Genomic DNA, 12,840 nt, shown 5'->3' on the forward strand with positions numbered 1-12,840 from the left:
AGGATATTGCTGGGAAGAGTTGAACGGTCTGTTTGCTGTTTATGTTAAGATATTTTTAAATGGTCTTAAATATGTGTATCGTTTTGTTTTTATTTTACCTTTGTGCAATAAGTTTGGCTGTTTGCTTAATGGAACAATTGTAGCCTGATTATGGTGATCTTGAGTGACAGATCACTCTGGTAACCAAACAGCAAAAAGTAAAACTTATGGTCTATCAAGCCAGGTTTCACACTGGGACGAGTGGTATAACCGACTGCTGGTTCAAAACCTTAATGCTCCATTGAATTAATGTCAAGAAATAGGGATGAAAACCTAATCCCAGTGGAATATAACAGCAGAAAGCTTCTACAAGTACATTAAGGGCAAAAGAGTAGAATGGGAAATCATTTGGATGAGAATATAGGAAACATGGTTTGTAAGTTTGCTTATGACATCAAAATGTGATGTAGTGGACAGTGAAGAAGGTTATCTAAGAGTACAATGAGATTTTGATTAGCTGTGCCAGTGCGCAGAGGAGTGGCAAGTAGAGTTTAATTTGGATAAATGTAAAGTATTGCATTTTGGTAAGACAATGCAGGGCAGGACTTTCTACAGTTAATGTAGGGCCCTGCGGAGTGTTATTGAACAGAGAGACCTCGGGGTAGAGGTATATAGTTCCTTGAAGGTGGAGTCACAGGTAGTCAGGGTAGTGAAGAAGGTCTTTGGCATGCGAGCCTTTATCAGTCAGAGCAGTGAGTATAGGAGTTGGAATGTCATGTTATGGCTGTACAAGACATCCATGAGGCCACATTTACAATTCTGGTCAGCCTGCTGCAGGAAGTTTGTTGCTGGAAAGGGTGCAGAAAAGATTTACAAGGTTGCTGCTGGGATTGGAGGGTTTGAGTGATATGAAGAGGCTCCATAGCCTGGGACTTGTTTCCTTGGAGCACAAGAGGTTAAGGGGTGACATAGAGGTTTATAAAATCATGAGGGGCATAGATAAGGTTCAAGACAAGTGTCTTCTCCCCAGGGTGGGGGACATATTTTCAGGTGGAGGAGAAAGATTTAAAAAAGACATGGGGGAAAATGTTTTTTGACAGAGAATGGTTCATGTGTTGAATGAACTTCCAGAGAAAGTGGTGGATGCGGTTACATCATTTACAAGCCATTGGGATAATTATATAAATAGGAAATGCTTGGAGGGATACGAGCCAAGCGCAGGCAGGTGGGACTAGTTTAGTTTGGAATTATGATTGGCATGGACAGGTTGGACTGAAGGGTCTGTTTCCATGCTGTATGAACCCATCACTCAAAGTATTTTCTTCATTACCCTGCAACATTTTTCTCTCCCAGTCTAATTCTCCTGGTCTTAATTGAGAAAGGATGTGATGGCACTGGAGGCAGTTGAGAGGGCATTCACCAGATTGATTCCAGGGATGAAAGGGCTGTCAGAAGAGGAGTGGTGGAATAGCTTGGGCTTGTACTTGCTGGAGTTCAGAAGAATGAGGGGGGTAATATGACAGAGGTAAATTAAATAATAAAAGGGATTGGGAAGATGCACATTGAACAGATGCTGCCACTTGTGGGACCGTCTCGAACAAGTGGTCATAGGTAGAGTAAGAAGTCACACCCTATCCATATAACTCAAACCCTCCATTCCTGGCAATCTCCTGATAAATCTCTACTGAACTTTGTCCAGCTTAATAATATTCCTCCTATACCAGGGTGACCAGAACCTAGCGCACAGTAATCCAGAAGAGGCCTCACCAACATTTGTGCAACCTCAACATGACGTCCCAACTCCTGTACTCAAAAGGTCTGAGCAATAAAGGGAAGATGAGGTGAGGCTGGGTCAATAAAGGATATACAAGGCTGAGATGGACAGATTTTTTTAATCAGCAAGGGGTGTTAAGGGTAAAAGCAGGAAGGTGGAGTTGAGGATTAGTCGATCAGCCATGATCCTCATTGAATATCAGAGTGGAATCAATGCGCTGATTGGCCCACTTCTGCTCCTATTTCTTCTGGTCATCTCAACTGGGCAATTGCTTATTGACATAAAAGTATAAGTATTCCTGTCCCAAAACCAGCTGGAGGTACCAAACTTTTTGTCACACAGATTAGGTTGAAAATAGAGGGGAATTTCTGTTTCGTAAATACATTGCACAATGTTCTATGTCATGTGATTTATCATTCAAGGGATGGAAACACTGAATGACGTCTGCTTCTTCCTAATCCGAACGCCAGTCAATGAATTGGTGAATCCTGGTTTTATTTCAGGGGTCTCCAAACCTGTGAACAACAGCAAAGCAAGCAGTGTCCTGGGTAAGCCAATATCATTTTTCCAGTCAGCTAAAGTGAGTGAAGGCTAGCTGAATTATGTTAAATAAAGTGTGTCATATAAATCTCTTGGAGTGGGGCCGACGTGATAGGCAGGGAAGAAATTATAGGTGACAGTGGGTACTGCAGATGCTGGATATTAGAGTCAAGATTAGAGTTGTGCTGGAAAAGCACAGCAGAGTAGGCAGCATCCAAGAAGCATGAAAATTGATGTTTTGGGCTAAAGCCCTTCATCAGGAATTATGCTCCATCATTACTGTCCTGACTGAGACTAGACTTGTGATGCTCAATGCACTCTTTTCAAGGCCCATACACCAATGCAGCCGCCAATATATATCAGGTTGTCCCTGGGATATGCTTTCCGGTGACAGACTCCTGCCAAAACAAGTCAACGTGATTAACTCACAAAGCATTAATAACTCGTGCAGGATCTGCAAGTGTAGCGTGCAACACCCTTGACAAATGTCTATGCAGCTTAAAGCACTGTTGTGTCTTTGAACAGACTCTTTATCCACGGGGCGTACAAGGTCTGCAATATCTGGGCAGAACTATCCACAAAGTCATTGTTTCACTTGGTTACAGTTGTTTCTGACAGAGGTCACTAGCACCAACCCCTCTTTGTCCAACAGACTGTCCCTTTCATTCGGAAAGTTGGCTGAATAAATTACAGCTTGAATTCTACCTTGTGATTTTTGTTTTCTGTGTGTAAATATTGGAATCATCTTGTGGGTCTTATTCACACTGCCATTTCCATGTAATTAACTTGTAAATAAATATAGTGCTTTTAGCCTGAAAATAATGTGTGTGATGTTGGCCAACTTACGAGGGTAAACCAGACAGGGGCTGATGTTGTGGTCTCTGCTGAGCAGTTCCACTGAGGCCAGTTCTTCATCAAGGGAATTCACAGCACACTATTCCCATTCCCATCACTGTATAGGATGACTAAGTTTCTCCTGATTTCCCCACTGGGGGACAAGGTTACATTGTCCTTTGGATCTTCTCTTCCTTACTGTAAGACATATCTCTGCACGCAGTCAATTCCAAACTGTGGTTTTCTAATCTTTTCAAATGGATGGGGGCATATTTTAGTTTTTTCTTCTCACTTGGTGGGGAGGCAGGAGGGAAGGAGAGGTGATGTGCAAATTTCACGCCTCCTTTCTACCCCTTCCCCCCCCCCCCTCCCCCCACCATTGCTGGTCCAATCTTCACTTCCCATTCCATCCAACAGGGACCAACTCTTCTATCCCAATCCCCCAGTATCTTTGAAGAGATCGTTTAAAACAAATCAGAAAAGCCAAGGTAATGAGACTGCTGTGGTGTGGGTGCCCTGACCTCTGAGCCAGGAGACCTGAGTTCAAGATCCACAGACTCCAGAGGTTGCATGATAGCATCTCTGAACAGGTTGCTTAGAAAACAAAAAGGTGCATTAGGAGATCTTTCAGTCCGAGAATAATATACCAAAGTAAGCAAATCTCCTGAAGCCTGCTTGATGTTGCGGCTGTTAGCTGGGTTAGTAGGTATCTACTAATTGCTCCTCTCCATCTGGATCATACCTTGTCCCCATTTAAAGCCCTTTACTCACGCAATTGATGTTGAGGCATTTTAGATAGTGGGGTGGTGCTGATAGGTTGGGTCATCAATGACATGGGAGATACAACAAGAGCAGTTAACTGTCAATCTTCAATCTCATAGTCAGCAAGCAGATTCTGATTTGTCATGGTGCTGCCATGGGCATGCAGCAGAGGTCTTTCAGAAAAGGTGCAATGTGTCCACAAATTACTCCTTTCCTACATAAAACTGAGCCTCGTGCTAAAATGTAGCTTCCTGCACAGGCAATGCATCTCTCTACAAACCTCGCTGATTTGACGTTTGTTTCAGTTGTTAACTTTAGCAGAATCTGGATTGTTTAATAAATGAGAGCCAATCACAGATTCACATTAAATGTGGAACCTTCTTCAAGTCTGTTTCTTGTGTTGCAGTTATGATGAGTACAAGACAAAAAGCTTCTTGTTGCCTTTTAACGTTATTTAAATTTGCACTAACGAGCATTTAATTTTGTTATTAACGTATCACCATCAACTCTTTCCAGTTCCATTTCCTCTCATGGCTGATCATTCAACTCAGTTCCCTGTTCCGGATTTCTCCTCCATGCCCTTTGATCCCTTTAGCCCTAAGAACTACTGTATATTCTCAAAATAAAATCTAAAAATTTTGATTTTTATATAAGGTTAAATTTATGGGGTTGACCACTACGTGGATACTACTTCTGAGGGAATGAAATTCACACTACTGTCCAAAATACCGTATCCTGAGCAAAAGCCTTCCTTCTGCCGATTTCTGATTACAAACTGGCAAAACTAATATCTTTTCTTCTAGCTCAGCAGGCAGCTATTCTGCAAGCTTAGTTCTCTATCAAAGTGCTAAGTCATGCCTTCTGATATGTTGTGGTCTCTGTTGAGCAGTACCACTGAGGCCCGCCTTCATCGAGAGAATTCACAGCACGCTGTTCCTGTCTGGATACTATCCCATTATGTTCACTTCAGTTCAGAGAGTAGAGCTGCACTCTTCAGAACAGCATAGAAACAGGCCATTCGGACCAACTAATTCATCCCATCTCGATCTACCTTCCTAACCCTTGACTCGTTTCACCCTCGTGCTGGTCCGTTTTCCCAGAAAACGCATCCAGCTGTTATCCTTCCATCACTTCTGTGCAAACCTTGTGAACCATCCAGAACTTGCCTTAAAATCTGAAATTGCATCCTGCTTTCATTCATTTCGTGCATGGATTCAGATGGCTTCACGACTAACACGTTTTCCATTTTGATGATTTTCAAGGACCCACCCTGCAACTTTTTTTCCCCAGTTGTGGTGACTTGCGAGGTTTATCTCTGTTGGCAAACTTGCGTTTTAGCATTTTCTGAACTTGGTTTGATATCCTTCTCCAGCCTAACCTTTAACATCATCTAGGTATATGACGTAATTCTATGAATGCTACGGAGACCTGAGCTCAGCTGAAATGCAGATAAAGGGAGGTTTGTCACCTGACTCTGACTTGATGTGGTTTGAACTTGTGTCAAATTGGTGTGAACTGTACATCAAAACACACAATAGTACTAAAACTTTAATTTCCTGATCATAACATTTATGTACAGGATAATACCTTGACTCAGAAATGTTGATCTGTTATCCGTGAAGAACTAGGGTTGGCTTTTACAAAAAATATATGGAAAATTCCAGACTTCTTGGCCAAAAAGAGGAAGTTGACTTTTACTCGAGTATATACACTATATCGATATCCTTCTTGAAAATATTCAATGTTTTGGCCTCAATCACTTTTTGTGGCAGAGAATTCCATAGGCTCCCCACTCTCTGGGGGAAGACATTCCTCCTCATCTCAGTCCTACCTAGTCTTCTTTCGACTGTGACTGTCTGGTCATCAGGTCATCAATTTACCCCTGACTAGTCCTGTTAGAATTTTATAGGTTTATATGAGATTCCCTCTTCATTCTTCGAAACTCCGACAAATATAATCCGAATCAAGCCAATCTCTCTTCATACACCTGTCCTGCCATCCCAGAAATCATCTGGTATACTCTTCATTTCAGTCCCTCTATAGACAGATCATATCTTCCTCAGATAAGGAGACCACAACTACACACAGTACACAAGGTGAGGTCTCACCAAAGCCCTGTACAATTCCAGCAATACTGTTACTGTATTGATGATATAATAGCCCCTTTCGAAAGTGCTTTGCTGATCCCAAAGCATTTGGGGATGCCCTGAAGTCATAAAAGATGTTGAAAAGAACATGCAATTTAAACAATAATCTTCTCCTTTCAGTCCTCTGCTGAGGAATAGGGGCCAAGGTTTTATCCAGTGAGTGTTACCAGCAGCCTAATTGCTAAAAGGTATCCCTGTGGTCCCTTAGCCCCAGCTAGGTCAACAGTGTTTCTTCAGCTTGTCACCAAAGATCCTCTGGGATCTCAAGAGGAGCGTATTCATTAGAGTTTGGGAATGCCAGGATATCAATAACTCACTTTAGCTTCTCATTAGGGGCTTGAACGAGCGTTACCAAGCAACAAAGGCCTGTCAATTAATTACCGCTCATATTAATGAGAAAATCAAATGTGGATTGTCTCTGGAAATAGTGACCCTCTAGCAATTGCACAGCCCACACACACAACTAATCCTCCGCTGATAAGTAAGAAATTGTGTTCGGGCTGAACAATTGCATTTACACAGCTGATATTTTCATGCATTTTCCAAGAAAAGGTGTTGGGGGCTTTGGTGGAGGGGGTGGGGGGGTGGGTGGTGGTATTTCACGTGAGCCTCTCAGATCATGCAGACCAGATATCCTTTATAGATCTCATCCCATTTGCCAGCATTTGGCCCATATCCCTCTAAAACCCTACCTATGCATATATCCGTCTTGATGCCTTTAAAATGTTGTATTCATACCAGCTTCCACCACTCCCTCTGGCAGCTTATTCCATACATGCACCACCCTCAGCATGAAAAAGGTGCCCCTTAGGTCCCTTTTAAATCTCTCCCTTCTCACTTTCAACCCATGTCCTCTAGTTTTGGACTTCCCTCTTGCCAGGGAAGACACCTTGTCTATTTATCCTATCCATGCCCCTCATGTTTTTATAAACCTCTATAAGGTCACCCCTCAGATTCCTACACTTCAGGGAAAACAGCCCCAGCTTATTGAGCCTCTCCCTGTAGCTCAGAATCTCCAACTCTGGCAATTTCTTTGTAAATTTTTTCTGAATCTTTCCATGTTTCACAGCAACCTTCCTATAGTAGGGGAACCAGAATGGCATATATTATTCCAAAAGTAGCCAAACCAATTCCTGCACAGCCACAACACGACCACTCAACTCATATATTCAATGTACAGATCAATTAAGGCAAGCCTTCTTCACTATCCAGTCTACCTGAAGGTCCACTTTCAAGGAACTATGAACCTGCATTCCAAGGTCTCTTTGTTCAGTAACATTCCCCGGGACCTTACTGTTAAGTGTATAAGTCCTTCTCTGAAACTCCACCTTCCATTCCTCAGCCAATTGGCCTATCTGATCAAAATCCCATAGTTGTCTGAGGTAACCTTCAAGTCCACTACACCATGAATTTTGGTGTCATCTGCAAACTTACTAACCATACCTCCTATATAAATGAGGAAACACAGTGGACTCAGCATAGGTTCTTGTGGTACATCACTGGTCACAGTCCTCCAGTTTGTAAAGCAATCCTCCATCACCACCATCTGTCTTCTACCTTTGGGCCAGCTTCTTATCCTAATGGCTAGTTCTCCCTGTATTACATGTGATTTAACATTGTTAACCAGTCGACTGTGAGGAATCTTGCAAATGCCATATTTTGTCCATACAGGTCATATCCACTACTCTGCCCTCATCAATCCTCTTTCTTAGTTCTTCAGAAAACTCAATCAAGTTAGTGAGACAATTTCCCAGACACAGTCATGTTGACTTTCCTGAATCAGCCCTTGACTTTCTAAATACATGTAAATCCTTTCCCTCAGGATTCCCTCCAACAGCTTGCCCATCACTGCCATCAGGCTCACCAGTCTACAGTTCCCTGGCTTTTAGAGGTTTATAAAATTAGAAGGGGCATGGATAGGTTGCATAGCAAAGTATTTTTCCCAGGGTTAGCAGGCCAAATCTAGAGGACATAGGTTTTAGGAATTCTATGCTTTTTTAAATTCATTCAAGGGGATGAGGGCACCACTGGCTGGGCCAGCATTTGTTGCCCATTCCTAATTGCTCAGAGAGCAGTTAAGAGTCAGCTACATTATTGTGAGTCATATGTCGGCCAGACCAGGGTTGGACAGCAAATTTCCTTCCCTAAAAGGCACCAGTGAACTAGCTGGGGTTTTCTACCAATCCAAAATGGATTCATGATCATCATTTGGCTCTTAATTCCAGATTTTCATAATCCAACATCTGTTGGATGCTGTTCCCAACATCTTGAACTTGAACCCATGTCTCCATCATCCTGAGTCTCTGGATTGATAGTCTGGTGATAATACCACTAGGGGAAAGTGAGGACTGCAGATGCTGGAGATCAGAGCTGAAAATGTGTTGCTGGAAAAGCGCAGCATCCAAGGAGCAGGAGAATCAATGATTCGGGCATGAGCCTTCCCTGTTATATATAGTTCCTAAGGCAAATTAAATTGTATCTTGCTATAAAAGACGAGCTACTCAGCTCCTGAGACCTAACTGTGGTCCATTGTCGAGAGTGTGTTGCTGTGGTCTATTATCCATAAGTGACTACTGAACAGCTCATTAGACAGACATAGGAAGGAGGAAACCTATCATTCATACCTTAGCAGTGATAACTATCATTGATTGTTGTGAAAAACCTACCCTGTTCACTAATGCCCCCTCCTTGCATGGACTCTACATGATGCCAGACTCCCCCCAGTTTTACTTCTAACTGCCCTCTTAAAATGCCAGGTGACATTCAAGGAGACATGTGACAAATACTGGGCATAGCCTGGAAATACCCATGCCCTCCCTCTCCCCCCCCCCCCCCCCCGCCTCTTGCCTTCTTCCTTTCAGCCGCTCTGTAAAATCTTTGACTGAAGTCTCACTATGAATGTCCCCTTCAGCAGCGTGGGGTCAAACCTTCTGCTCGTTTTGCCTCTCATTCACAGGATGAGGGTGTCACTGGTTCAGCCCAGTATTTATTGCCCATCCCTTAATGCCTGAGGGCAGTCAAGAGTCCAAAATCATTTTCTGGAGTTCCATGTAAGCCAGACCAGGTAAGGGTGGGAGTTTTCCTTCCCTAAAGAATATTAGTGAACCAAGTGGGGTTTTCCAACATTCAAACCATGTCCATCATTGGAATCTTAATTACAAACTTTTACCAATTTTGAACTAGCACCTATCATTACATTGTCCCCAAGAACATTACCAGCATCTCTGGATTAGCAGACCAGCCAATAAGCCATCACCTCCCCTTTACCTGAGCATCTTCAGACAGGAGGGGTGATTTCCATTTTACTGACTGTCAGGTGCCAAACAAATGTGCATCATTGTTGTTGGCAGGTAGCCTTTGTTTCAGTGAATGTTGTGGATGACGGGCACACTGCGGTGGTGGAAGGGTTGAGGGTTGCATCGCTGGAGAGAGGCAAAGGAATCGGACAGGTCGTCCAGTACTACTGCGCCGATCTGCTCAGGGCCCAGTTCCCAGAGGTCAAAGTGTGTCGCTACACCAAAGCCGGACCCCTGACACTCAAGACTATTGCCAGGTTCCGATTGATATGTAAACAGGTAATGCCACATGCGTAGCCATGAATGAGCAGCACATGGGTACATCCAGACCGTTGCCCCGCTGTCATATGGCAACCAGTCTTGACTGGTCTTAAATTTGAGTAGGGTGTATGTGTGTTGAGTTTTGATGAGTACTTCAGAAACTGCTACAGATTCACGTCACCGGTACACCTTATTCATGGAGGTTGGTTAGTTCAGTTGGCTGGAAGGCTGGTTTGCAATGCAGTGTGATACTAACACGGATTCAATTTCCTGCACCAACTGAGATTATCATGAAGGTCCCACCTTCTCAACCTCTCCCCTTGCCTGGTCTTATGGGCCAGACCAACCCCCGTCAAAATATGTCAAGGAGATAGCCTAGACTGTCTATTTCTGTTTAATTTAAAAGCACATCTTCAGATTTGGTGAAACTACTTGGTTTTAAAAACAAACATTATTTTTACAACAAAGTTAAAATATAAACACAAGAAAGGGGAACTGGGATAACTTAATTGAAATACTTGATAAACATAAAATATTATTTAACTACTAATCATCAACTATTCCAGCGTAGCAGCATCCCATAAACACACCCTTGGCAAAGGTAGATTCAGCAAAATGGATGTTGCTCACATGTGATCACCCTTCCTGTCCAGGAGAAAGGAACACTGTCAGAAACAACCTAGAAGTTGAGAGAGACAACTCAGGCTTTTTGTTGCAGCAGACAGAGAGCTGTATCTAACAGCTTCAACCGCAAAAGCCCCAGCTGAAAATAGCTTCCACTTCTTCAAGCCCACAACAACAACTGTTGAAAGCTCATACCTGAAATCCCTGGTTCTGTGGGTGGGAGGTTGACCACACCCACTCAGGCTGCTTCTGTTGTTCTAGTTTCTCTAAAAAAGAAAACCCAAGGCTTCACAAGTTGTTTGTCTTCTCATCGACTGCTAGGCACCTGTCCCCCAATCTCTCTCTCTCTCTCTCTCTCTCTCTCTCTCAAAGAAACCAGGACAAAACATACGTCTTAAAGCCACAGTATCATCACACTGAGAATCTTCATCAATGCTTTCATTTTTCCAGGAAATCTTCACTGTGCAGTTCGAGATGGAAGATATCCTTCCGAAGCTGGAAGCTACGATTGTCCAGCTGAAGAAGAGCGGGTCAGAATGGGAAGATCCCATCCTGCTCGGAACCACTGATGTCAAGCGGGTGTTCCTTAGCCCCAAGGTGGTGGATGAGGTGCTGCCTGGAAGACCATTATTCAAGACTGGGCTCCGTACAAGCCATTGGAGAGCAACCTAGAGAAGTTAATGAGGCAAGACCTCATCTGGATGGCCGACAACAAAGAACAGGCCAGGGTTGTCAGCCTAGGCACTGCGCCCTACAGGGTATCCTTGGGTACTGGCTACCACCGGCTGAACATTGATATATTTGGGAAGCATTTCCCCAGGGTCAGGAACCAGTTTCTTGCTCAGGTCCAGCAAAGAGTCAGCACCTTGGAGGGCCCAGTATACTGTCTTTTGAGCTTTGAGCCATCCATGTGGCAGGACATGTTATTCTTCTGCCAAACTGCCTTAGGACTCCACATGGATAGAGATATTGAGGGGCAAAGCTTGCTGGAGACAGATGTATAGACCTGTAAGGGAAAGAGCCCCCTACCCTGCTATTGCCAGTCCTTTGCTGCTTCTGGGCTCAGTAGTTTGTCCGCTGTCTCTCCTTCTGCCATGCTATTACATCAGAATCCAGAGTGTTGTAGATTCAAGTCCCACTCCTGGGTTTTGAAAGCCAACAAGCCTAATGGCAGACTCGTGTTGAATTGTTTGGTGTTTGATTGCACTGGTCTGATTATTGACCTCGCCCAGTGTACTTGACTATTTGAGCTTGGATGCGGACTCAGGATGAAGCAAACAGACACTGATTTCAAAAGGCTTTTGTAAATAAACCTGTTGCATGTTCTGAAACTTGTGTCACCCTTGCATTTCTGTGAAATTCAGAGTGAGAACTACAGACAGTGGAGTGGGATGTTAAGGTAAGAATGCCTGCTCAAGCCTGATTGTCTTTTCTTCGGGCAATGTGAGCAAACCATTATTGTTATTTGAAACGGAACATGGGAGAGGCTGGATAAGGACTCTAAGGTGCCCATCAGTCCCATCCATTCCCCTGCCACAGCACCAGGAAAGGACAAATATGCTGAACAGCCAAACCATCATTATTTGTGGGATCTTGCTGTGCTTTATGACCCCAACTGCCTATACACGCTGGATAATTGAACGCTTACTACTCTACAAAACTACATCACATATTACAATACAGACTAGATAGCCACTGAACAATTCAGATTGAAGTCTGAGTGATAGACGGTGCTTATATTTTACAGTTGGTTACCGTGGTGATCAGTCATCAAAACACCAGGTTGCTGGTGTTCTTTAATAGAATTTAACGTTATTAGCCGAAAGGAAAAAGCAAACAAGGTTATATATCTGTGACAGTTAAAAATGTCTTAACGCAAAAAACAGTCTGAATGTTTTCCAACTACTGGTGGAGGCTGGCACAATTACAATACTTAAAGTCATCTGGATGTATATATGAATAGGAACAGTTTAGGGGGATATGGACCAAGTGCTGGCAAATGGGACTAGATTAATTTAGGATATCTGGTCAATAAGGACAGATTGGACCGAAAGATCAGTTTCATTGCCATACATTCCTATGACTCTATAATTGAATGTAAGAGTTAGTACGTCATGTTATAGCTGTGCAAGACATTAGTTAGGCCACTTTTGGAATACTGCATTCAATTCTGGTTCTCCCTGCTATAGGAAAGATGTTGAACCTGAGAGAGTACAGAAAAAAATTATCAGGATGTTGCTAGGGTTAGAGGGTTTGAGCTATAGGGAGAGGCTGGATATACTACAGCTATTTTCGCTGGAGCATCAGAGTCTGAGCGGTGACCTTTATAGAGGTTTATAAAATCATGAGGGGCATGGATAGTGTGAATAGCCAAAGTCTTCTCCCCAGGGTAGAGGTGTCCAAAGCTAGAGGGCATACGTTTAAGATGAGAGGGAAAAGATTTGAAAGGGACCTAAGGGACAACTTTTTCACATGGGGGTGGTGCGTGTATGGAATGAGCTGCCAGCGGAAGTGGTGGATGCTGGTACAATTATAACATCTAAAAGGCATCTGGATGGCTACATGAATAGGAAGGGTTTAGAGGGATATAGGCCAAATGTTGGCAAACAGAACGAGATTAATT

General features: G+C 43.3%; 1 pseudogene across 1 annotated transcript; it reads left to right on the forward strand.

Annotated features, from left to right (window-relative positions):
- The first annotated feature begins 2,177 nt into the window (after window positions 1-2,177).
- Window positions 2,178-11,693, forward strand: LOC148136879 (histidine N-acetyltransferase-like; annotated as a pseudogene). The gene is made up of 3 exons (XR_015754344.1): window positions 2,178-2,333; window positions 9,318-9,611; window positions 10,668-11,693. The product of XR_015754344.1 is annotated as a histidine N-acetyltransferase-like (transcript).
- Window positions 11,694-12,840: the final 1,147 nt, after the last annotated feature.

Source organism: Chiloscyllium plagiosum, unplaced genomic scaffold (assembly GCF_037043375.1).
Source record: "Chiloscyllium plagiosum isolate Xiang-an unplaced genomic scaffold, Cpla_swu_hap1 HiC_scaffold_44, whole genome shotgun sequence".
In the NCBI taxonomy this organism is placed as follows: Eukaryota; Metazoa; Chordata; class Chondrichthyes; order Orectolobiformes; family Hemiscylliidae; genus Chiloscyllium; species Chiloscyllium plagiosum.